This window comes from Maniola hyperantus, chromosome 10 (genome assembly GCF_902806685.2).
Source record: "Maniola hyperantus chromosome 10, iAphHyp1.2, whole genome shotgun sequence".
NCBI classification, from domain to species: Eukaryota; Metazoa; Arthropoda; class Insecta; order Lepidoptera; family Nymphalidae; genus Maniola; species Maniola hyperantus.
In genome coordinates this window covers 5,115,986-5,141,844 of record NC_048545.1, presented here as the reverse complement: position 1 = coordinate 5,141,844, position 25,859 = coordinate 5,115,986, and the positions used below count along the sequence as shown (strand labels likewise).

Below are 25,859 nucleotides of genomic sequence, written 5' to 3'. Positions count from 1 at the left end.
AATCTCTTTTTAGTAGATTTCATGTTATATGGTACCTACATAATAAATATTTACTTTGATTAGGAGGCTAAAATGGTAAGGATTCGAATGTGCGACATCTGTGTAGTTGTAGCAAAACTTCAAAAGGAAAGATGTTAAAAGAGCGCGCGAGCGGAAAGATGTCTGAAAACCGAAGCGTAGAATAAAGTGATGAACGCTTTTTAAAACTCCCGATAGATGGCGATAGTTGTAGATTTCCATTTTCCAAAAGGTAATCTCATTGTACCTACTATGTGATTGGGTTTAAAATCTAATAAGAGTTTCATTATAACAGTTTAATAATGAATGGGTGTAAGTGGATTTTCATAGAAAACGTTGTAGCAATAATAATTTGAAAAACAAAATTGTTTAAAGTAGTAAAAAAGTAATTTTTTCTTGACAAGAAATAAGGTTGGTTTCAAAGACGTAAAGTTATAACTATTCAACGAAAGGTGGCGTTGAAAATCGGTAAAACAGTATTATAGGATTTTTAATGACATTTGACTAAGCTTTGAGAAATTGAGAAAGCTCCGCAGAAGCTTTGAAAGAAGACGTGTTTCATGAGTGCATACTGCTTACAGTCAATTTTATTAATTTTCTCGTTATAAACAACCGACGGCGATGGCGGCGAGTTTGAAAAAGGTAAGAAAATTAATTTATTTAAACATTCCGTCATTTTCTGCACTGAAAAGCATTTTTTGAGTGCGGAACGCAAAAAATCATTAATTTCATGAACGAGACATGAATTTGAAATTAGATGCCATCATGATGCATCCAAGCTTTTTTGTGCAGAATAATGATATCTTTGTAGGTAATATTTAACAAGAAAACATCAGCTTTGTGCTGTAGTGTTTTTTATAGCTAAATTTTAAATTTCTTTGTTTTAATATGGAAAATTAACGTAGGTAACCAAGTCAAGGTGTCACTTTTTTGACAAGCAACAATTTAGGGTGCATTCTTTTCTTTCAATTAACTATTTCATTGACAGATCATAGCTATAAAGATTTTTTATTGTAACCTATTCGTTAAATTAAAATTAGATGGTAAGACCCATACAACGTTACGATGCATTATTAGATATAATTATATAAGAAAAACATTTCACAGGTAGAATAGAATATAATTTCAACTAAATAATCCTTCAAAAGTAAATAGGATTTGAAAGCTTACTCCAAACAAGTTTCTTTACAAAATTCCTTCCTAAAGTTAATCGCAAGTAGCGGCCTGCGTTAAATGCCTAAGCACAAAAACCCTTGACGTGAAATTTATACCTGGCTTCCATGAATGGCGATATTTTTGTTTAAAGGTTGCCCAAAAAAAGGCAATAAAATATGGCCGCCACAAAGGCACCTCTGGTGCGCCTGCGCCGACTAGGGACTTGCGCATTTTAATTGAAAGGAATCAATGTCGTTACTATGTGTTCTAGAATGGTTCTAGATTAAATTTTAGCTTGAAATAGCACAAAGAATGCAACGTTGACCTACGGTACCTGAGCCTCTACTGATGTTTTCTAGTTATTATCCAACATGATGTGGCGAAGAGGCGTGTTATTAATAACATTCTGGCCTATAACCTAACGTGCTGTGTCACATAATATGTACCGATTGCCATCTAACAGTATAGATACAGTACCTACTTACCATCTGCGTAATGATTTTTATCTCAAGAAGGAGGGGTTAGTTACTTTCCACAGAGATTTCAAAAATCATTTACTTACCAACTTGAATCAATCAATCTTATAATTTACTAGTTGATGCCTACGGGTTCGCCTGCATGGATTTAGTTTTTTTTTATCCCATGGGAACCCTTTAATTTTTCGGGATCAAAAAATCTGTGTCAAGGCCTCGGGATACAAGCTATACATGTACCTTTCATTTCATCAAAATCGGTTTAACGGATGGGCCGTGAAAAGCTAGCAGACAGGCAGACGCACTTTCTCATTTATAATATTAGTAAGGATTTATTTTCTTCAACACATGCCGTTATTTACAAAGCTAAGTGAGTTTGAATCGAGAACCGATAGTAGAAGCAGTTTGACATCTAAAATGACGCATCGTAAGACATCGATAGTCTTATCGACATACTCGTTTTCTAGTCGATTTGACTACGTTTTTGTTCTGGTTAGCTGATGTCTTTATTAACTACTGGTATAAACCTACATACCTAACTACCCGTGATAATATGAGCAGTCTCATAAAGCGTGCCCTTATACACTGCACAAAAGTTCTATCTAGGTATTATATTATAGTAATGGCTGAACCGATTTTGATTAAGTAAATTTTAAGTTATACTACTACTAGTTTTAAATTACTTTTTTAATTATGTACATATTTTGAACAAGATTTCAACAAATCGATCTTATTAGTACCTACTACTGTGCTTTTTCGTGATACAACTTTTAAATTTTTTTTTAAAAAAGCTAAAAATATGCAAGGTCTAAGCGTTAAATTTCACGCGTAATGCGAACGTAGATGGAGTTGCGAGATATATCTATCTAGTATCTAACTGATAGACATTTAATCCATAAAATTAATGTTTATATGATAAATCGTTCGTTACTTATGCGTTTCCACATCGTTCTTCCGATTGAGATGCGTACAATAGTTATTGTCATTTGCGTGCTGACATAGTAGGTAGGGACCTAAGTATCATCAACATGGTCGCTCACTATGGACCTCATGAGTCACTCAGCGGGCGATGGAGAATGCTATACCTACTTGGAGTTTCTCTACGCGATCAAATCAGAAATGAGGAGATCCGTAAGAGAACTAGAGTAACCGACCTAGCTCAACGGATTGCGATGCTGAAGTGGCAATGGGCAGGGCCCATAGTTCTAAAAACCGATAGACGTTGGGGTCCCAAGGTGCTGGAATGTATCTCGCACCGGAAGGCGCAGCGTTGGAACATCCTAGTTGGACGGGTGACAGACGGCTCGCAGGGAGCCGCTGGATTCAGGCGGCGCAAGACCGTGGCCTATGGAAAGTCCCTATCGGTTGATGATGATGATCATCATCAACGTACAATAGGTATCTATCTAGCTTGTGAGTTGTATTGTAACGCTTAGAGCAGCAGAGCAGCTAGTAATTCGTATCGAGAATCCGATTGAAAAAAATACATTCAACTGTTCGCAGAGCCGCCTGTCAGCTTATACAGAGGGGAGCGGATTCAATTAAAATTCTTTTTTTAAATTCACCAATAGGGGGAGCGGGGACGTGGGATTGGCCCTGCGCGTCCGAGCAGAATAATCTTTAGTTAGGCTGATTGACAGGGGCTTTGCTTTTGCACTCGATAATATTACAAAAAATGGTCATGTGCGAGTAGGACTCAGACATGAACGGTTCCGTACCATCGTACAACAAATAACCCTTTTTTAATTTTTCATGGCTTAGTAATAGGGTACCGTTGGCACCTTTCGGGTACGGAACCTTTAAAATTAAAACTATTCCACAAGGATCATGTGACAGCGCAAATATATCGATCTGATTGCGTACAAAGGTTGACACAAGTCTGTAACTGGATGGTAATCGGCTTTGTTAGGTGCGAATTTAAATAAATAAATGAAACGTTTATTTTTTAATTATCTAGTTACACACATACTTACATGGATTTGATCTTGAACAATTTGCGTGCTTGTTGGAGTAAGCATACACAATATTAAGAATGTTACAAGATCAAGAACTGGCTATCCTTGCTAGATTTTTAGATCTGTGTTAAGGATAGCCAGCCTTCTCCCTCGGTTATCTAAAAAGTAAATAAATACATAAATGCACAAGCACAAATCAATTATACCTACTAATTATCATGCATCTCGAGATGTTGTTCTGGTCGGATTATCAAGACTTTGAGGTTTTACCTCTATTTATTTTACCTACTATTGATTTTGAATCTTCTAGTAGCACTAGCAGAGTTATATGTTGTTCTCTTATACCTATTTAACTACAAGCAGTAACGGTTGTCATAGGTACATCTTGTTCTATTACCTACCTAATTTCCTACTATTGATTTGATCTGACGATGCTTTTAACAGGTATAATATAACCTTCAACAAAATAAGGCCTACGATACATATTTATCAGCCGTATGGATGTTGCATATGAATTCGCATGAATATCATGAGCAATTATTTATCATTGAATCTAAGTGTCCCTAGGTCTCTCGGCCTTATTTATTTTAATTAAAAGCTTTTTTTTTACTTAGAGTCAAAAGAAAAAAGTGTGACTTTTGGAAGCTTTTTATTTGACAATGACAACTATAAGTACAGTAACTTTGAAATTTCAATATGTCTTTTAGGTTTTATTTTAAACTAGCGACCTGCCCCAGCTTCGCACGGGTGCAATAATTATTCTCTTTAATAATGAATTCTAGCCCCATAAACTACCACTATACAAAAAATCACATCATTTTATTACTACAGTCCAAGACCCTATATTAGACAGCTTTTTCGATGAAGCTCTGCTTGATTTCATCCCATATCTTGAACCTATCCTCTTATTTCAACAAATTAACACAAAACAATATTAAACTATAAGTATAATCCTCTTGAATCACTCTTTCTATCAAAAAACCGCATTAAAATCCGTTGCACTGTGTAGTTCAAAAGGTCTAAGCGTACAGATTGACAGACGGCGGGGACCATCTTTGTTTTAATTACTGCTAGCTGATGCCCGCGACGACGAATAGTCCTGTGGGAACTTTGATTTTCCGGGATAAAAAGTAGCCTATGTCACTCTGCAGGTCTTTAACTAGACCCATGCAAAAAATAACGTCGATCCGTTGCTCCGTTGCGACGTGATTGAATGACAAACTAACAAACCAACAAACATACACACTTTCGCATTTTTAATAAGGGTAGTGATGTAGAGATTCATCATGAAAATAGAAACACGATTAAGGATACAATTTCTTCGTTTGAAAAAAATCCCAAAAATGACTCTAATTAAAATCTAGATAATAATTTAGTAAGTATTAATAATAATTTAACAGTTTTAATAATTCTGTGCCAACTTTAACATAGTTATACGGGTTATTGTAGACTTACAATTACTTAATTTAAAAGATCTTAGATAGGGTTAACTTGAAACATGCTGTGATAAAAACACGTTATGTCTTGACTCGTTGTCGATGCTTAAATACAAGATTAGGAACAGTGGACCACCCAGAATCAATCTTCCTGTAACCCATTATCACCTTTACAACAATGGTGTTAGGAATCTTAATTGTATGCGTGTATTTGTTGTATTGTAAGCAACATACTGAGTTAACTGTATCATACACGGCACCATATGGCATCTCGTTAGTTGGACATAGGCACCGGATGGACGTGTCACAGCGCTAAGGCGTCGTTTCGACTGGTATTTTAGATTTGCGACTTGTGAACAAAAATGTATAACGGTCTTAGGTTAAATGCAAGTTAATTTTAAATCAAGAGCTCCTTTATTTTATGAATTTATGTAAAACTAGCGACCCGCCCCGGCTTCGCACGTGTATCTTATTACAATTTTTGCAGTGATCTCTTTTAATAAAACATAGCCTATGACACTCAGAAATAGTGTAGCTTTCTACTGGTGAAAGAATTTTCAAAATCGAATCAGTAGTTTCAGAGATTACTTTCTACAAACAAACTAACAGTACGCGGCAGAAAATAATGTACATCGACCTTTAGGAGTTAACAGATTTGTAGAGCATTGTCTCTGTCGGTGAGACCGACAAAACGACATATGGGCCAGTTTATATACCTAAGTATTATTACATAACTTCTATTATATTATGGCCTACGTAACTGTTTGTTCGCATAACTCCATAAATATCAAATGATTTGCATATCATTTTGATATTAAATTCACACACATCACATTTACTATCAGCAAAAATCCACATTTTCTAGTAAGGCACCCTCGTCGCATTCTCGCATTAGATCAATGAGCATTATGAACATGCCTTAAGTTTCGCCAGTCGCTTACGTCTGCCGTCTACAAGTACGGTAACGGTTTAACAATTCACTGTCAATCCCCACTTTTTTCAAAAACAATTTGAGCATACCTACTTGCTATATTTGCCTAATTTAAAGACATTCGTTTGCAGCGTCTTATTTTTAACTGGAAAAATAATTTTATTTTGTACACACAAAAAGTTTTTATTAGCTTTGCATCAATAGCAATAAGGTGCATGCAATAGGAGTTAGGACTTGTAACAGTTTATTTGAATAAAAAAAAACTTTTTTTCTGTTTCATCACAATTACTTTTTATATAGGTAACACAATATCAAGTGTTAATAGGTAAAAGCTCGATCACAGAACGGTCCTTAGAGAAGGTAGGTATTTCTAGAGTGCTACCATTGTATGCTGCATAACTCTGCCCCACAAAAAGTAGTGCAGTGTGGCTGCACCATTAGACCTGTCAACTATTGACCATAGTGAACTAGAGTGAGGGAACTCTCGGTTTGGTCCTGATTTCCTGAATCGATGATATTATGATAAATGTAAGTCTATTTTGACGTACAATCATAGAAAAATACGACTTCATTAGTGCTATATTGGTAGGTACGTCAAGTGTAGTGTGTATTAAATAATTTAAGAAAATTAAAAATTCATCATTAATTCCCACGTTTACAGTACGTGTGCCGTAGTTTCACAGTGAAAGTATAGTTGACAACAATGACAGTATTATTATTTAAAAAAGCAATATTTTTTACTAAATTAAAATCACAATAAAAAATCATAATGCAAATCTCGAGAACAGCTAAACCGATTTCGCTGATTCTTTTTTTATAATATTCCTTGAAGTACGAGGATGGTTCTTACGGAGAGAAAAATTTAAGAAATTGCCTGAAAAAGAATCGACTGTTAGGCGGTAAGTACGAAGTTCGCCAGGTCAGCTAGTCAATAATAATAATCAATGCAAAAAGTGACGTAGACTGTAGCACAGAATAACATAATAGTACTAACGTAACTGTAGTTTCACAGTGAATTTAAGTAGGTATATTTTCGTTTAAAAATAGTTCGGTTTGCTTTGTTTACTCTACCTCCAAAATACCGAATCGTAAACAAAATTTCAGCTACCTGCTCTACATATCCCATAAAAAGGCAGCCAGAGGCATCCCGTGCCCGTAACATTAAAACAAACAACAATATCTAGCCCCCGTGGATCTAGGGTTGTCACTTGCCATTTCATGACTAACCAAAAGCTCTTTGTAGTACCTACTAAATTAATAGATTTCACAGATAGCAACCCTAATCCATCATGCAAAATCTTTTTTAACCGTATGGAAATAAGATGTGGCAAAATGGACATTTTGTAAATCTCGGTAGTGTCGCAGTATTAACTCCGTATTCAATTTTTGAAATGATTTCAGCTTTTATTTTAAAAAAGAAAGATTTTTTTTTTATTTGATCACCACAACGAAACTAAAACTATTTAAATTAATATTAAAAAAGTGTTATATTTGTGACGAGAAATAGATCTCTCATTCAGCATCATGCTGCAAACTAGGTACAGCGCATGTTTTCAGTGGGAACATTAAAATGTGAAATCACGGAGTAAACTACGCAGTCTAGTAATCTAGTGACATGAATATTTTATCTATAAGTAATAAGTAATTACTAATATTATAAAGAGGAAAGATTTGTTTGTTTGTTTGTAATCGTTAACCTCTAAACGGATTTTAATCATTCTTTCACCATAAGGCTGTAGTTAGACGACGCAAAAAATTTATTGTGACGGCGGTATTAAAAAAAAAAAAAAAACTATTATTTACACAACAACATTTTACGTCGGGGACCGCACGGTAACCGCGTGGCCCCGATGTAAAAAGTGGTTGTTTCTTTGCTCATTAAATTTAAAACGGAGTTGCTGAATAAAAGAAGCGTATGTCGCTATAGTAGCGCGTTCTCCAGATACCTACCTGTAGGCGGCCTTTTTGACAGCGCGTTGTGTCTGCGCAAACAAACGCGGCCTTGGAAAGCTACTTTATGTAGAAGTAACATAGGCTATAAATTACATATTATGTATCACGCACAAAGTCGTGGGCAAAAGCTAGTAATAAAATAAAGACAGAAAATTACAATAAGATCGATTAAAATAAAATATAAAAAATTAAACTAAATCCTAATGATCCTAAAAAGAGCATAAAAACAGTGGAATTATTATAGAATATACCAACATAAATCCTTCTGTAGTAAAATCTGAGAATCTGTCAACCCTGGATCCCAAGTCAAAGGGTAGCGTAAGGCAGAAGAGGGTTGAGCGGCGAAGGGTGTTACATTTTACATAGTCTGTGCCTCTCGCACTCCGCGCGCAGCTGCCCCTCGCCTCGCTTGGTAAGCGTTCCATTTTCAATTTGAATTTCGTTCGTTCTGAAATAAGTTATTATATTATTATTATTTTTTTATACCGCCGCATTTTTTTTACATTAGTATGTAGTAGTAGTATTGCGAGTGTTTCTTTTTTTACGAAAAAAATATTTGAATTAGTTTTTTTTTCATTTTAAACTAGGTAATCAATGTGTAATTGCACCATTACAGTTATATAAAGGATTCTATTTAGGTAATTACGTTATTGCTTATGTACCTACTAATTATGCACCATACACAGAGAAGTAGGTATGCAATTAGGTAGGCTCCCTTTACATAACGGACAATGCATAGTACGCGACAGGTCGAGATGGCAATCGGGGAGGGAACGCCCCGCACAGCCCCCGCGCTAACCCGGTGCGGACGAGCGCAGGTGACGTGTGAGTGTGCGGGGCGTCCCCCCGCCTCATACTCGATTGCCATCTCGACCTATCGCGGACTATTCATTATACCTGCACACTTCCCTAGTTCTTTCTTATACACCTATCTATATACGAGTATATCGTATATAGGTACACATGTGTTTAACATAATATACATAGTATCTAAAATAATTATTTGTCGTTTAGAAATACCTACCTATTACTTATTCATTTTATGCTGACGATTTGATGGCTTTGCCTTTATAGGGAAAACTTATTCGTTGAGTTACCACTCTATATATGGAAATGGTATCTAGGCGCCTTGATTATGATACTCGATTTTAATACCTAAATGTGGGATTCAAAGATTTATTCCAAACTAGCCGATGCGCGCGATTTCGTCCGCGTGGAATTTCGTTTTTAAAAATCCCGTGAGAACTTTGATTTTCCGGGATAAAAAGTAGCCTATGTCACTCTCTAGGTTTTTGCCTATACCCATGCAAAAAATCCCGTCAATCCGTTGCACCATTGCGACGTGATTAAAGGACAAACCAACAAACCAACAAACAAACACACTTTCGCATTTATAATAAGGGTACCTACTGATTAAATTGATATTGAGTATGTACGGTTTATTATAGCACGGGCGGTCATATAACTGACTTCATTAAAAGGCAATAGTAATCATGCACTTATTGAACGCATTAATATAAGCAAAAATATTAGGTACCTGAGTATTTATACATATACCTACCCATAGTACCCACACGGGCAGGTAGGGATATTTTCTACTTTGCTTTTCTTTATCACTTACTATTATCACATGTGCTATTATGGCTTGCTTATATATATTATATTGATTTTAATAAAAGACGCCTTAACGTGTAACAATTTTGTTTAACATAATATATACCTAGGTAGGTAGGTACCTACTTACTTTTTAACATACCTACTATTCTCCTTTGCAACGTACCTACCTACTATTTCCTAACGAGTTACAAGTATCTGCCTACTTTATTTAGGCCATGCAATAGCTTCCATATACCTACATAGATTGCCTAGATAAACCACAATTTGCTACAAATATTCTGTTATGTATTCGTATATTTTTGTCTATTTGTGTGAATTAAAGACTTAATAGATAGTATAGATTCAGGCTTTAATGGTCTTTAACTGTGAATGAAAACATCATGAGGAAACCGGCTTGCCTGAGAGCTCTCCAAACACTCCGAAGTTTGTGGGGTATGCCAATCCTAATTCCGACGACCTCCCTAGCGCAATGGTTCGATCATTTGGAATTTTATCATTTCTAAATTTTGGTCTGGTCTGGTGGGAGGCTTCAGCCGTGGCTAGTTACCAGTTACCACCACACCGGCAAAGCTGTGCCGCCAAGCGATTTAGCGTTCCGGTACGAGGCCGTATAGAAACCGAAGGGGCGTGGGTTTTAAAAAAACTGCCAGGTTATCCCGCTTTCATCTTAGACTGCATCATCACTTACCTCCAGGTGAGATTGCAGTCAAGGGCTAACTTGTACCTATCTAAATAAATAAATAAAATCTGCACTTAGCCAGCATGGTGGGATAGGGCCTACACCCTTGTCATTCTGAGAGAGGACCCCGTAGTAGGCTGGCGAAGGGTTACATTTGAGATGTTGATGATGATAGTTTCAGGAAGCCAGATTACACTTAACTATTCATAGCAGTCAATATAGGTTACCGGAAACCACCCAGCTTGTGATAGCTTGTAATAAAATCGACCAACAGTAAAAATGATAACATCTACACAAAATACGACTTTACGTGACACGGTTTGAAATTTAAATAACAATAAAACCGGCGTAAGCCTAGATCACATCGTGAAAGATTACCTATGCATTTTTAATTTCAATCACTGAATGAAAAAATGGTCGGGGAAAAAGTGTTTTCGTATTATACAAGTAAAAAATTGCAGTAAAAACTCTGTGGTTGTACTGTTGAAGATAGAAAAGTAAAAAGTAAAAAAAACAGTTACCCGCCATTTTTGTGTAGTTATTCTGTCTACCAAAATGAGTGAATCTAACGAAGAAATTCGATACATTTTGAAGTTTTATTAAACAAAAAAACCAGCCAAGTGCGATTCAGACTCGCGCACCGAGGGTATTTTTTTTCGTCATTTTGCATGATAAATCAAAATGATGCACAATTATACCTCACTTGATATAGTTTCTCTTGATCTTACTTTGAAAATTGAAAATACTAATATTAGTACATGAACACATTTTAATATTTTTTTGTGATGTACCTACTTAACCACAAATTCACAGATTTCGGATTTATTCCTTTATTGGTGCTATAAGACCTACCTATACCTATCAAATTTCATGGTTCGAGGTCAACGGCAGGTACCTACTTACCCTATAGGTTTTGTTGACAGACAGATGGACAGACAGACAGGCAGACAACAAAGTGATCCTATATGGGTTCCTTTCTTCCTTTTGAGGTACGGAACCCTAAAAAATAGACTAAAAGATGTATGTAAGATTTTTTACACCATTATTACCTGTTATCTCCCAAAGCCAACATGATCCAAACTTCATATTCGCTGATCGATCCTCCTTGTGTTGGGGAAATATGCAGAGAAACTTTCAGCTTTCATTAAATCACGAAGGTCTGGCACGCGCTGGCTCTTAGTCCATAGATAGGTACTACACCAAGTTATGAAGGTATAGGATGCCTTGGAGGATTTATTGTCTCTTCAGCCATTATATGCTAATAATATACCCACCTAATTATTGTAACATATCACAGTGTTGTGTAATACTTAATTGTAATAATAATATTAGTTGGCCTACTTTAAATGTATAGACCTATCATTTACGTAGATCTTATCAGATTTAAGTTTTTTGCTCAACCTGATATACCTACATAACATCTGCTTTACACTTACCTTAATTTAATGTCTAATAATAATTAATTGTTAAAAATAGATAATAATATGTTAATAGATTAAATAATAAATTGCTTGCATTACATTTTTTTCTTATTTAACATAAATTATCTAATTATTACTTATACCTATCTATCGGCCTAAGAAGTATTGAGTAGGACTAATGCCAGGTATTTGGAGTAAAATAGGTACACGATTTCGAAACTACTTAGGTATATACCTAACTACCTAAGTATGTAGGTACCTATAGTCCGCGACCAACAAAGTCCGTAACCACAAATTCACGGTTTTCGGATTTATTCCTTTACTTGTGCTATAAGACCTACCTACCTGCCTTTCATGATTCTAGGTCAACGGGAAGTACCCTGTAGGTTTATTGACAGACAGACAGACAGACACAGACAGACAGACAGACAACAAAGTGATCCTATAAGGAATCCGTCGTCCTTTTGAGGTACGGAACTCTAAAAACGAGGTTTCTTTAATATTTTTCGAAAAAATCGTCCGTTTACGAAATGTAGCCCTGTTTGTCTGTCTGCTTGGTTTTCACCGCCCACTCGTTTATCCGATTTTGACTAAATTTGGTTTTAAGATAGCTTGCATCCCGGAGAATTTTCAAAACACCTGTAACCACGTGGAAGAAGTCACGAGTATCAACTAGTATTAAGTTCAATAAGAATATGATAGTAGGTAATTTATTTATGGTCGAATGTGATTGTATTCTGCATCCGCTATCAATCTATATGTACTTACTTAGATAATCCTACAAGTAGGTGCTTGAATAAAAAAACCACGCATATTAACATTCATAAAATGAGAAATCAGAAAATTATCAAGCGACAAGGTTTCCGCACATGCGTACTGCGAGCACCAATATCGACGAGTTCGGCTCCTCCGTCCTCCTCGCGCAGGCTCCGACCTCTGTCAGTAAATAAGTAATACAATAAAAATAATATCTACAATTCCATCCGATTTGAATGTCTTCCACATTTGGTACGCATAGGCTCGCAGAGGCTAAACGAGGGAGTCGCTGTAATTTTTTTACGATATACCCGATTTGATGGTCGCTGTCGACCTTGGCTTGGTCCTAAGAAGTTTGAATCTACAAATATCGCAAAGGAGAATTTAAAACGCTTTTTCCTTTTTTCCAATACCGTAGTTTCTTAAAACTTTGTCCTACTAGTAGGTAGATATCTATATACCGGGCCTGTTTATTTTATATTTAGGTTAGGTCCTGTAATTTAATTTTACAATGAAAGCTGGAGCCTGGAACCGTGTAAGTAATTAGACTTCTGATCAAAATATTTTTTTATTTAATCCGGACTTCTTTTGGCCCACTGAATACAAATCTAAACTCAGTCCAAGACTAAAACTGTACTGAAGTTAAGTCCAAAGTTCATGATATTGATCCCTGAATAAAAAAACTTGAACTCATTTCCAGGCAAAAAGGCCTAAAACTATCCTAAAATTTAGTCCAATACGTTCGTGATTTCGTGCAATTATACCGTTTTGTTGACCAGCTCGAGTATTCTCATTAAGTTAAGAATTTAAATATCTGATGCTTATTTATTAATATATTTAAAATATATAAAACGAAAAGGTGACTGACTGACTGACTGATCTATCAACCCACAGCTCAAACTTCTGAACGGATCGGGCTGAAATTTGGCATGCCGATAGCTATTATGACGTAGACATCCGCTAAGAAAGGATTTTTGAAAATTCAACCCCAAAGGGGGGGTTCGAAATTTGTGTATTCCACGCGGACGCAGTCGCGGGCATAAGCTAGTTTATTAATATAATAAGTAGGCACAATTTCTACTTTCGAGCAATAGGATACAAATTGCGTGACAAAGTTGTATCAAAATTAATGTACTTTATTATTCGGCAAGTTATTTTGGTTGTCATTAAACTTCCAAACTTCATAAACAAACTTGTAAATAAATAATAATACCTACTTGGAATTGCGTGTCTTCTACGGGGACTTCTTAAGGGGCGTCTTTTTACGACTTTAATTCTGAGAGTAAGCATTATTTTTGTAAAAGTAGCTTTTTATGGGCAGGTAGAACTGCTTTCATTGTCTTTGTTCGCATTAAACATAATTAGATTTTGATTTTGAATCAGAAACATACTTTTATTTAACACTAGATGATGCCCGCGATTTCGCCCGGGTGGATTTAGGATTTAAAAGTCCCATGGGAACTCTTTGATTTTCCAGGATAAAAAGTAGCCTATGTCCTTCCCCGGGATGCAAGCTCTATCTCTGTACCAAATTTCGCCAAAATCGGTTGAACGGATGGGCCGTGAAAGGCTAGCAGACAGACAGACTTTTGCATTTATAATATTAAGTATGGATAAGAAAAATATAGTGTAACAGGTTTTCTTTGTTTTTCGATTCCAAGTTTAGCCCGTCTAACTGGGATCTTATATCTCGTAGTAAGTGACGATGCAGGAGATTCCTTGTCTCCCACAGTTACATATAAGAATTGGCTTAACATTGTGCCAGATCGTAAAAATTTTGCTAATATAAAATTGATAATGAATAATGATATTTCATGTAAGCAATCAGAACTGTCTCCAGAAATTAAAAATAGCCCATAACGGTGCATTCACACCGCAGTTAACATTTGTGGAGCAACGTTTTCAAATGTTACTCAGCAACATCATGCAACAAAAGGTTATTAATTGTTAATATATGTTGCCACAAAAGTTACAGATTGTTACCGAATGTTACTGTGTTGCACAATGTTGCCCCACAAAAGATAACTGCGGTGTGGATGCACCGTAAGGCTTCAGGTAGGTAGTGAAAAAAAATAGTCGGGCTCTATCAAAGTAACTTATAAAATATTTATTAGGAACTGCGTCCCTACCTATCTGTAGTTTAGGCAAACCAGCCCCCCAATTATGTAAGAATAACCATTTCATAGCTATCGCAATCGTCAAGAATTCGGCCCTTTGATTGGCTGTGAAAAAATGTAAACAGCGAATCAACCAATCAAAAGGCAGAATTTCTTGACGATTGCGATAGCCATGAAATGGTTATTCTTACACAATTGGGGGGCAGTCTTGTTTGAAACGAAAGCAAGACTCGAATGTGACAGTCATTGTCACCGCACCGTCTGTTTCTGTCAGCAAATTTTACCTACGCACTAAAATAAACCCATCAGTCCGAATCATCATCATCATCATGATCAACCCATCACCGGCTCACTACAGAGCACGGGGCTCCTCTCATAGTGAGAAGGGTTTTGGCCATAGTCTACCACGCTGGCCATGTGCGGATTGGTAGACTTCACACACCTTTGAGAACATTATGGAGAACTCTCAGGCATGCAGATTTCCTCACGATGTTTTCCTTCACGTAACCCCGAAATAGAGCTAGCGCGCACCACGGTAAATTTCCGTACGTTTTTTCCCCCGCAAAATCTGAACTACAGAACTAAGTAAGTATATGGAAGTGCGCGCACTGCGGAATTAATTTCGCACCGGATTTTGATACATTTAAATTCAAATTTACGGATTTTAAAACGCATCGCAACTCACCGCACCGCTAGCTCTTAGAGGTGCATGCCCGGGATCGAACCCCCGACCTCCTGTTAGGAGGCGGACGTCCTAACCATTGGGCTATCACCTCTTATAGGTTTACAATATCTTTATCCAAATGAGGTGCACATAAATCTATGCACAACTCAGTAACCCAGCTCTATAATTCTTCGATGATAATCTCACTTATCTAAGTTAAATAGCTGTTTATCAGCTACCTGTTCTGATGACAAACACTGAGCCTTAATCTGCCTTGATACGATACGAACGCAAACATTAGATATGGCAGCTTCCTTTGCCTTAATCTTTTATCTTTAACACTATATTATAAGATAATTTAAGCTGAATTAGGTTGATGAGATAACATTATCAGCATTGGAAAATTTAGATTTTATTTTGTCTCTACCAGCTCGCTACAATTTACACGTTAAACCGTTTTCATAGGTTCTTGGTTGAAATTTCCCAATTTATTGTAGATTAACTTGCGCCCGCGACTTAGTCCGCGTGGATCACACAAATTTCAACCCTCTATTTTACCCCCCTAGGGGTTGAATTTTCAAAAATGCTTTCTTACCGTGTGCCTACGTCATAATAGCTACTATCTGTATGCCTTTCACACCGATCCATCCAGTAGTTTGAGCTGTGCATTGATAGATCAGTCAGTCAGTTTTTATTTTATATATTTAACTAGCTGATGCCCGCGACTTTGTCCGCGTGCACTACACTAATTTCAAACCCCTATTTTTCCCCCTTAGGGGTTGAATTTTCAAAAATCCTTTCTTAACGGATGTCTACGTCATATTGGCTATCTACATGTCAAATTTCAGCCCGATCCGTCCAGTAGTTTGAGCTGTGCGTTGATAGATCAGTCATCCAGTCAGTTAGTCAGTCAGCTTTTCCTTTTGTATATATAAGATAGAAGAAGGTGTCTACCTTACGTTTGAATTTTTGGCTGTATTCCATCACTACCATTCTCTATTGCCTACTTGATCACCTTAATACTTGACATTGAAAAAATCCTAAACACGGAAAGTAGCAATGAAGTCGAACATTGAAATACTAGTTTTGATGTTATGATAGTAAATATAAGTTTTAATAACACGACAGGAAGCATACAATAAATCCTATGTCAGTGACCGTGTGACTTGAATACCTATCTACTCATCATTCCGTTATGCAAAACGCGTTTTATTAGAATAAAAATAGCCCCCGGCAAACCTATCAACAAATTTAGAACGATTAGTCACACTTCTCTATAGGCTCAGTGCCACAAACATTACAATACAGAAATTTTAATATTTGATCTAGCATATTATTCGCAAACTAAACGAGAGTCTGTTAATCATTCTAACCTAGATTGTACCAGCTATTGATGCTGGCTGATGATACATGAAGAATTTGCCGAATTATAACCGAAATCTTGGAGGATGGAGCAATAAGTGACACAAAAGGTAGAAAGGTTATTAAATAAAAAACAGCGTCAGATGTTGATGATAATAAAAGTGACTATTCCAATAATTTCCTCTTTGAAGAGAACTCAGAAAGGAAGAACAGGTGACAGTTGGAATACAACGATAATAAAATGAATAATTCTGCACTTCGATAGAATCAGTAATTTTTTAATATCAATACTAGAATATAGAAATCTAGTCTAATTTATCTGGATTTATCAGGATAGGATGTTTCGGAAATTAAAGAGATTCGTAGCAACGTGGCAAAAGCAAATATGTCGTTCAAATTATGCCCAAATTTTAGTCCCGACTGGTCCCTTTTTGTTGCCATCTGCGCTCCGAAAGTCCAGACAGCCCCACCCTAAAAACCATTTAGACGAAATTCTTATCCTTTCACTCACTTATCAAATCCCGTATCGTTATCCCTTTCTAAACGGCCAGGATCCTGTCTCCCGTCCCTTTTTTGCACACACGTTTGAATTGTTCTATCCTTTCTGGCTCGTACTAATTCGTTTATTTCCGCTTCCCACACGAGCGTCGGCCATGTTTGGCGGGACTGTCAAGTCAACGCCAGTTTGGCGCGTATACGTAGCAGGATGAACAAGGTCAGTTTCCATCGTTGGAAACCTAATAATATAATATTTATAGTACTTATCATTTGCTTACTGTTCTCGAGGTGTCAATGCCCATCTGCATTTTTATTATTTTTTAAATTATTTTGAAGGCTATGTAATAATGAATTCCAGATGCTGTTTACGACCATCACAGCACAGCCCATAGGATGTTGAGAACGACAATCGAAGACACTATTATTTGTAAGTACATAGTTACGGATAAATCTTTTGTTTTTTTCAGTTATATTGAAGTGTTGAAATAAATTGTTCCGATGATACAGCGTATCATTCCATCGTTGAACTGTTAATAGGTTCCATTTTTAAGATTTTAATTATTATTCATTCCAAATCCTAAATCTTCTCAGAACTCGCGAAATTATCAGTCGCGTACTTTTTGCAAAGATCATTACCCGTACCCTTATAAATGCGAAAGTGTGTTTGTTTGTTGGTTTGTCCTTCAATCACGTCACAACGGTGCAACGGATTGAAGTGACTTTTTGCATGGGTATAGATAAAGACCTGGGGAGTGACATATGCTACTTTTTATCCCGGAAAATCAAAGAGTTCCCACGGGATTTTTAAAAAACCTAATTCCAGGCGGACGAAGTCGCGGGCATGCTGATGCCCGCGACTGATGCGGTAGATGATGTAGTATTTAAATAAAACTACTTATGTCATCACGTGTAACTTTGAACACCGTTAAAATCGATTGAGAAAAAGCAGAGCGTTTAAAAATACATTCCGCTTGCATCCACACCATTTACTACTTACTACCTACCTAATTCAAACAAAGGTATTTCAACATGAATGGGCATCATAAAGCACAGACAATAGGCTCTATATTCGGTATTTAACAACGCCCGCCTATAATTTGCTTTACGAAATGAACTAAGAAAATCTAGGTCGGTATTTATTAGCATTTAAAGTTTAGGCGTTACTGGTACTCTTTTTTCTGTATATTGGCGAACTCCGATTTTATTTGAATCACTAATTAATTATCATAATCGTAATCAACAAAGAACCTTAAATTATTTTATAGACAAAAAATAGCTGCTACAATACAGCGAAAAAGACAAACGTTTCTCGTCTAATAGACTAACGAGAACTGTCTGAAAGTATCAATTACAGTACAAATTTTAATGCTGCCTTATGTTTTTATACGTCACCATCCACAGCTGTTGATCTAGCGGAAGTTACGACTGAATCTATTATAATTGCAAAGACGCAGATCGTATCAGTAATGCAAATAATAATGATCTACTATTTTACTAATATGTGAATGCTGAGTTAAGAATGAATCTAACTAATCTTTCTCTACAAAACGATTGATCCATCAATCGTTTTATAGAGATCACATATCGTAGGAATTAGGGAAATATGCATAAGTAGATAGATAGCATAGAATGAAGGGAATTTTAGGAATGTCAAACGTTTGTGTGTTTGAAATTTTAGCTCTTTCCGATTAAAAGTAGATTATTCATGAATTTTTTAAATTGTTTTTTTTTTGCAAAAACTGCCAGAACCTCAAAATTATTTAGATAAAAGTTATTTAATGATTCAAAATTTGGCACTAATCTAAATTTTGTAAAGAACTTATTAAGCTTATTTCTTTTGGAAAAATAAATCATTTTGTGAATTATTTAACTATGTAAGAAAAGAACATTGATTTAAAGGCAAATTATATCCTACAAGTCGCTACTGAACACTTATTTTTTTTTTAAAAAGAACATCAGCCATTTTAAATGACTAATATTCCCCTTTTTCCTCTCCAACTAAGCGTGAAGCTTGTGCTAGGAGTAGGTACGACAATAGTGCAACGGGCGGGGTTTGAACCGTCGACCTTTCGGTTTTCAGTCCACTCCTTTACCAGTTGAGCTATTGGGGCTCTTTAAAACTCATTAGAACTTCTTGCTACTTAGAAATTATTTCGGATAAGTATATCTACTTTCAACTCTAGGTACCTACTCTTGCAATGTGTCAAGGAAACACATTTTAAATAGCTAACATCAAACATGAGTCATCGATTACCGCGTGCTCATAAAAACCATCAGCCTCATAAAAGTTATAAACGAGCCCATTAACACTACCAGTACCATCAGATGCTACTCCAGTTTCCAGTGTAGGAATAATTTCAAATATTGTCTTAGAGCGGTTACGGTGTACCTACGCACTGCATCCGATCCGAATCCGTGAAAATACGTTCCGAAGTAGTTATAGAACTATTTGCCTGGTAGTTTACGCACTAGTCCTACTTCCGTCATCCGATTTCTCTCCGTCATCCGTGAGTCTCCAATCCGGAAGAAATATTCAGACCGAAGTAGCCGTAGTACTGTTTAGGTATACGAACTCGTTCGCAATTCCTCGGATTCAGAGTGCGTAAGCGTATCCGAATTCGGTCCGAGTTTTTTATATCCGTATTTTGACGGAATCGGATCGGATGAGTGCGTAACCGCTCTTACTCGTGGTTGGCACATTCATATCTCCCGAGTAAACAGTCAACAATTATGCACAACCAACTAACAAAGCGTGTAAATGGAGCAATTACCGCCGCCTATGTAGGCTGCCATACAATTAGTAGGTTGCTAATAGTTTTTCATCACCAGTAGTCTCTAGCGATGCGCTGTGTGAGAGCACTTCAGAGTGAGATCGGCTGTCGTTGTGATCACAACAGTTCTTAGTTCTATTACCATAAGCGGTAATTTTATTTGAATTTCTTAGATTTGCTACCTATAAATTCAGTTGATTGGTGTATTGGGAATACTTAAATTGTTCTTAAATTCGGTGAGTTTTTACATTTATTTGTACTGAACCAGTATCTTGATACGAAAATTATAGGCTTTTATTTTGATTCAATAACTTTCATTGATAATTTAAGACCTTGGCGTTATTAATTAATAACATTTTATGATTCGGTGCCACTGCCAAATAAGATTTGCGTAAATTATTTCATTTTTATTAATTTAACCTAGGAAATGAAACTACGAGTAGGTGTCAATAAATTGTGTGGCCTAAAACCTCAAAGTTTAAACATAAATCCCGTCATAATAAAATATTCAAAGTCATAATGCAAGTCATTGAACCTTAATTTATTCAAACATCGACAAGAGGCTTTACAAAGAATGAGCTGGATCAATAGTCTAGTAGCAGACTGTTATTATAATATCCAGTTGCTAACGGTAACGAAATGTCTCGTCTACGCCGTCTAATCAAACACCCTCAACTCAGTTTTGCAACTAGTGGGCTGAACTCTAAAGATTTATCCAACAGCTGCTCGATTGCCCGCCCAATGTACAAGAGCTTTTAAATGGGCGGTAGCTGGTTGTTTCCTCAACAAAGGTTAATAAGAAGGGGAGGTCATTTTATGTTGGTCGTGATGTCTGGGCCATTCATCGGTCCTAGGCCGGGGGCGGCGCTCATTGCCCGCGTCCGGAGCACGCATGCGCCTGTCCTGTGACCCAGTTGCGCCGCTCTGCCGCCGGGCGGATGGTGCCCTCCATTCGCCAAGGTTGGCGAATCAACGAATTTCGACCGCTCAGACATAGTGACGCGCCACTATTTGGCAGCCCGTGCAAACCGGAATCGATTTTGCTAATCACTAAGGACTTGTTGTATTTCCTTGTTATTCTTTCTAACCGTTTCTTTAAGTTATTTGTTTTCTAGATAAAACAGTATCTACCTAGTTAGTTAACATAAAACTGCGTAGAAAGCTTGATTGGGTAGGTGGCAAGTGTGATTGAGTGTAAAATAAAAATTCCTTTGCGAATATGACTTATTGTGTGACTCACGGTGATGCAACACTTGCGAAATATCTCATTTGTTACGTGTCCGCACGCACCTCCTTGTACATATTGATTAGTATAAAACGTCTAGAATGCATACTTGATGATTTACAAAGAAAAATACACAAATAGTTTCCTTCCGCTGTCTGTTCCCAAAATAGACATCGAAAACTGTAATGTACCTACCTACCCAGCTTTCTTCTTAAGAATCTTTACTAACTTTCTAACCTTGTCCGCAATTATCAATTACTCATCTGCGGATTTTGTTGGTTTTATTAATATTGATGTCCTCACATGTCGTCCATGATTATTTTTAGTCTATCATACGTAGACTGGCTAAATTACGATGATCGATCGTGACGGGGCGGCCACCGTCGCCAGTTATACGCTATAATGGAGTCATTCTTTACTAACGTGCGCGTAGAGAATTATACAACAATCGATAAAAAATTCCATTGGATGTTGACATCACTAATTTTGATTGTGATTGATGTCGCTCTTTAGTTTAATTTGTAAGTGTAATATATTACCTGTGAGTATTTTTTTATAATTTTATTTTTATTTTTTTCAGATACAGACGTGTAAGCTGTGAGAAGAAAGTTCTGTAGGACCTCAGCCGGTCGCTGTGGATATTAACAGTTAACTTAATTATTAATTAATTACTAACAATTCGTAATTATACATAGATAAGTATAATGTATGGAAAGAAAGTAATTTAGAGGGGCTAAGTGTATAGGGGCAATATTGTTCCTTTTGCAAAAAAAGCTTTTCATAATTAAGTTTTTAGTACATACCTATATTAGATAACAACTTTTTTATACTAAGGAGGTATATATTAATAAGTATGATCTTAATTGTACGTAGGTCAAGTCTGTACTATTTCTTTAAAGCAATATAAAACTAAAGTAGAGAACTATACCTAATTGTCTGATTTTAGTGAATCTCACATTAAAAAATCATCATTAGGTCATACATTTACACTTTTTATATTAATATAGTTGCACTGATCTTAAAATTTCGTTTGAAATTATCATTCTCTTTACAATTAGGTATATTTCAAAATATTAATCATATCATGTAAAAGCGAACTTATTCTACTTTATTTAAATCTTTAATATTTTGATTGTATAAAAGCTAACAAGCTAGCTTACACTCATAATCTGCATTTAATTAAGTATTGTTTTTTAGCTTTGCTACATGCACTTTATTAAAACTGACTACAAGACAGCAATGGACCGAAGAGAAGAAAATTTGGTGCGTTTTGAGCATCAATATTAGTGCCCTACATCTACCCTGTAGATCCGAATTTGTTTGAAGTAAGGCGACAAATTCGGTTCTAGAGAGGTTTGTGTGGTGCATGCACGGCGGCCATCAAGACCATTTTGTGACTAGAACATGAAGAAAAGAAGCATTTTGCATTCATTAATTGTATCTCTATAATATAAAACACAAAAATGTTTTTACCTGTGTCCGTGATATACTTTGAAACCATCCAACCGATGTGCCCCATTCATTAGAAAGGCAATAATGCGAAGATGGTTTAAGACCAATAAAAATGAATAGTGCGCGTGCTACTACGCAATTTTTTTTTGTGTAGGTAGGTATGCTGGTACATATTAGTTAAAGTAGCACTTTACAAAATAATAGCTTGAGAGCCCGTAGGGTGGGCACTTCTTGCGGTCCGACTGGCAGGTCTATTTTAAAAGTCTATTATTAAAATCTGTCATTATCAGGGACAAGTTGCCTACGGACTTCTTGGGCTACTAGTAGGTACCTAAAGTAAATAAGAACCATTTTTGATTATTTATGCCAAGAAAACTGAAATTAATAATCAAGCTTTAATTAATTTGGTTTTGCTGTTCTATAGCCTGTTATATCCATATCGATATTATCGGCGATTATTACATTTAAGATATTTTATAGGTAATATAATTAAAATATCTGCATAGGACTGTTTTCCGGGGTATATTTTACGTCTACTTACATTTTATTTCGAGCTCGTGTCATTCTTTTTGTACTATACCCTAGATGCTTATTATATTTTATTGTAATTCATTCCATAAAAATTTTGCTATCTATGTATCAAACTATGTACCTATGTAGGTAAACGACATTACCTACCTTAGAAATTCTGTTGAAAATCTCAGTCGGGTCCACTTAATTACTTTGAATATCTTGCAAATTAGGTAAAATTTAACCTGTGTTTTTAAATTGTTACAAGCTTACATACGACTGTCATAATAATTAGATAAGTTTTATTGTGTTATTGTAAATTATTAAAATGTACTTACGTAGAAAATCTTACTATATCTATATATCAATTATCAAATTATCGAACAACATAAGCAAGTCTTTCCATAACAGATACCCCTGTTAAAATACCACGAGTAAGTAGTTAACATGTAAATTTTTCTTGTTTTATTTTTTAAAGCAATCGGCAAAAGTATAAAAAAACCGGCCAAGTGCGAGTCAGACTCGCGCACCGAGTGTTCCGTACCTACTACCGTACCGTTATACCGTTCCGTACGTACCTACTACAATCGTATTTCTTTGTCATTTTGCATGATCTTTGCTAAGATGTTCTACCATTGCTCTTTATTTTCTGCCGCGTGGATTGCATCGCCGATAGGTGTATACTACCACTTCTTTTCTGACCAAACGTCTTGTTATAGTAATAAAAAGAAACTATTCCTACATACAATATTTACCTACATATATAAAAATAAAAAAGGAAATGTGAAACAATCAGTAGGTACTTCAATTATTTAAATCGCTTTAAAAATTTCCTTAAATGGGTCGGTAAAACCTGCATTTACCTTAACTATAAACAACGTTAGATGTTGTGTTGTGTTGATTGTTTTTTAATGTTTATATCAAATGTATACTGGAGCTTTCAATATTTCCTTTTTGACTTTCGGCGTAGTGGAATCAAAGGTTTATTGTTATTTTAATACATGTGGACTGTGAACGTGTTATTTGCGGCTAAGGGTAGGCTATGGATGCCAATATTGAGGACAGGGTTTCATGCAGTGCTCTTCAGCTAGGCGGCCGAAGTCATAAGTAGCCAGCTTGGTACCTAAAATATGAATTTACTAGCAAAACTTTCGAAATCCACATGGCCTAGGAGTTCCTTGCACCTTACAGCATCAGGATTGAAGAGTTTGGCCTTGGAATTCAGTAACAAACTAGTTAGAAATCTGAAATTTCGGTATAATATGTACCATATTATACTGTGTTTAAACAACAAATACTGAAAACAACGATTTATAAAATGGTTTGTAAGTTGTGAGGTTTTTCTTTCACGGTTTATTGCGATGTTTAGGTAGCTCGGAAAAAAAAATTTTTTTCATAAGTACACCCAAAATATGATATTCATACTTATGTACAGACCCTAAATGAGCCAGGCACTCGCACTTGACCCGTTGTTTTTACTGATGCGATGCTTTATTTAATTTAAATACATACAATTAATTTATATAAAATTTGTTACAACTTGGCCATAAAGTTCTATCGGAAAAGGGCTACCGAATACCTACGAACAAACAGCGACAAAGCTAGGTTTGCACCCGAGGAGACGACAACCCTGTCGGCTGAAGAGCGGGCTGCGAGGGACCTTAGGAACGCTGGACCGTCCTGGGCCTACATTGCCTTTCGAACGGTCCAGCGCAGCGTCCAAGAGGCATTGTGCAAGCGGCGGATCCTGTCTGACTCTGACGACAGTGACAGTGATGGGCCTGGGCTGTTGAAGCGAAGATGTATTCGGAAGTGAATATGAGATATCGTATTCACTTCCGAATTCACACCTATTTATTGCGATGTTATAACTCGGAAAATAAATATTTCATAAGTACACCCTAAATATGATGTTCATAGTAATGTAGGTACAGAACCTAAAAGAGCCAGGCTCTACTCGCATTTGCCCCTTTTTTACTGATGCGATGCTTAGGGCAAAGCCGATGGCTGTGCGCTGCATTGAGCGGGAAAGTTGAGTTATGTAGCATTTAATTAAGTAAGTAGGTAAATTACCTTCTAATATAGGAATTTGTAACTTATATTAAGTTAACTAGGTATCTAATATATTTATTTTTTTATTAATTTTTGTAGTTTTCTTACCTATAAATATTTCATAATTTCAAATTATGAAGGTAAGTACTTACGACGTTTTTATAACTTGCTACAGACAAATTACCTACCTAGGTACCTATCCAATTTGCATGATAGGAAATAGGTACTTACCTAATTTACCTTTAACTAGCTTATGCTCGCGACTTCGTCCGCGTGGACTTTTCAAATTTCAAACCATTATTTCACCCCTGTTGAATTTTCAAAAATCCTTTCTTAGCGGATGCCTACGTCATGATAGCTATCTGCATGTTAAATTTCAGGCCAATTTGAGCTATGCGTTGATAGATCAGTCAGTCGGTCACCTTTTCCTTTCCTATTTAAACATCTCAAAAAACTGAAAATATTACAAATTATGATAATGGTAGGTAATTACTACAGGCGATGATTACGCCGGCGCCGCGCCGCGCACGGCAATGATTTCAATTATTTTCTCATTCAAGTAACAAATAAAGTAGATCTACTCCTTACTAGATGGCACTGTTTAACTTTTTTTTTTGAGATTTATAGCTACTCGACAAAAGATGGTGCTGTAAGTAATTATAAGTGAATTCTATTGTATTGATCAGGAGCCATCTACGTATAGAATTATAGATAGGTACTTGTTTTTTTTCTCATCTTTACTTCATAGGTATATGAGTGTATCAGGGGGCACGGCAGTGCCTCCGCCAAGACGAGCCAAACTAAAGGACGGGGC

At 36.2% G+C, this 25,859-nt stretch overlaps 1 long non-coding RNA gene across 1 annotated transcript; it reads left to right on the top strand.

Annotated features, from left to right (window-relative positions):
- The first annotated feature begins 552 nt into the window (after nt 1-552).
- Nucleotides 553-25,137, top strand: LOC138402949 (uncharacterized). Its single transcript, XR_011237259.1, has 3 exons — nt 553-660; nt 17,394-17,462; nt 21,612-25,137. It is a non-coding gene; the product is annotated as an uncharacterized lncRNA (long non-coding RNA).
- Nucleotides 25,138-25,859: the final 722 nt, after the last annotated feature.